Raw genomic sequence first — 1,968 nt, forward strand, 5'->3', positions numbered from 1 at the left:
GCTCAGAGCCTGGAGCCTGCTTCTGATTCTTTGTCTCCCTCTCTCTCTACCCCTCCCCCGTTCATGCTCTGTCTCTCTCTGTCTCAAAAATAAATAAAATGTTAAAAAAAATTAAAAAAAAAAACCTTCTAGCTTTTAATGTCACTGATTTTTCTCTCTTGTTCTTCTATTTTCTGTTCCATTATGTATGCCCTGAGCCTTATTATTTCCTTTCTCCCTCTTACATTCAGTATAACTTGCTTGTCTTTTCTATTTTTTTTTCTTTTTAAAGATGGAAGCTGATAAACAGGGATTTGAAAGTTTTCTTGCTTCCAAACCTGGTTTGGTGCTGTGAATTCCCCTCAACGTGTCGCTTGATCCCTCTCCCACCAGTTTTGATGTGCCCTGTTTTGGCACTCAGTCCATTGATGGAGTTTTCTTCTCATTATGGGTTATGTTCCCTGCCCCTTTGCATGTGTGGCCATTTTATTTTATTTTTTTTTTATGGAATGCTGCACATTGTTACTTTTTATGTTGTGTGCTGGATATTTTTGTTTTATTGCATGTTTTTTGGAGCTTGGTCCTGGGATACCGTTAAGTTACTTAGAAAGAGTTTGACCCTTTTGGGTCATGCCTTTAAGTTTCTTAGGGGGGCTGAAACTGTTTACTCTGGGGTAATCATTCCCTAGTCCTCAAGCAAGACTCCAGGTAAATGCCTTGTGGTTTGTGAAGTTTTCGGTCTGCCTTGAGGGAAGACATGTTATTCGTCCTGTGTGGGTGCTGGGTACCCTGCCCTGCGGTAAGTCAGGTGGTCCTCTCCAGGGCTCTGGTAGTTTCTGCGCACACGTGTGCCAATCGGTACTCTGCTACATACTTAAAGGGGACCCTTTCTCTGGAGTTCTCCGGAGTTTCACGAATTTGCGCGTCTCCTTGTGCAGGGGCCATGCTAATGTTACTTCTCTGTGTCGTTCCAGTGTGAGTATCTGTGCTGCCCGAGCGAGCACTGGGGTGCTCTAGGGTTGTGTCTCTTTGCAGTTTTCTCTTGCTCCAGTTCCTCAGTATCTGCCTTGGTTTCTTCAGACTCTCAGCTTTGTCTCCTCAACTCATGGAGTCGGCAAGCCATGCCCGGGTCCCCTCCCTGGGCCGTGGAAACTGGTCAGTGAGATGCTCAATGAGAGAGATCATTTGTTTCCTCTCTCTCAGGGATCCCCGTACTTCGTGTCTGATCTGCTGTGTGTTGAAAGCTGTTATTTCAGCTATTTGGTCAGACCTGCCCCCCACCTCCCAGGGGTTCTTGCTGGGGGAGGTTAAATCTGGTCCCCTGTTTCCCCATCTTGGCCATTTAAACCTCCTAACAGTCTTACAGGAGGTGAAGACTAGTATTACCCCCTCCTTACAAATGAGATAACTGCCCAGCTGTTTTCAATAACTTCCCCACGTCACCTGCTAGAAAGTGGCGGTGTCTGAGGTGGAACCCAGCTTCTGAGCCTGCTGTCTGTTCCTGGGCTCCCACAGCAGAGGAGGTGGTGCGGCCAGCGTCTGCTAGAGGGCGGCAGAGGTCCAGTATTGTTCTGATAGACCTGGTGGCTTTTTTTTTTTTTTTTTTTCCTCCCTATGCCTTCTTCCACTTGATCCTTGTTCTTGGCTCCTCTCCTGTCTCCCGCTTTTGTGTGTATACTCCTGGTGATTTCTCCGCTTTAAGCTTTGTTGCCCACAGCTCTGCTTCTCGGAAGGTGGGTGAGATGTAGCCCCAGGCGTACCCTGGGGGCAGAGGGTGAGGCGCCCTGGGCCAGGGGGGCCCAGGGGCAGCGGTAGTAAGCCAGCCGCAGATGACACATGGTGTGGAAAAGCTGGACTCTGCCGCTCTCCAGTGCAGTCTATACAAAATCGTGTAGGGTTTTAAAAGCACGTTTGCAGAACTTTCACAGACTAAAACCTGGTCACAGCTTCAACAGGGCTTGGCCGTCCAGTGGTGTTCCAGCTCCCCCT

General features: G+C 48.3%; 1 non-coding gene across 1 annotated transcript; it reads right to left on the minus strand.

Annotated features, from left to right (window-relative positions):
* Positions 1-873: 873 nt before the first annotated feature.
* Positions 874-983, minus strand: LOC111557175. The gene has a single exon (XR_002737034.2). It is a non-coding gene; the product is annotated as a U6 spliceosomal RNA (small nuclear RNA).
* Between the last annotated feature and the right edge of the window lie 985 nt (positions 984-1,968).

The sequence above is a fragment of the Felis catus genome, chromosome D2, assembly GCF_018350175.1.
Source record: "Felis catus isolate Fca126 chromosome D2, F.catus_Fca126_mat1.0, whole genome shotgun sequence".
Classification (NCBI taxonomy): domain Eukaryota; kingdom Metazoa; phylum Chordata; class Mammalia; order Carnivora; family Felidae; genus Felis; species Felis catus.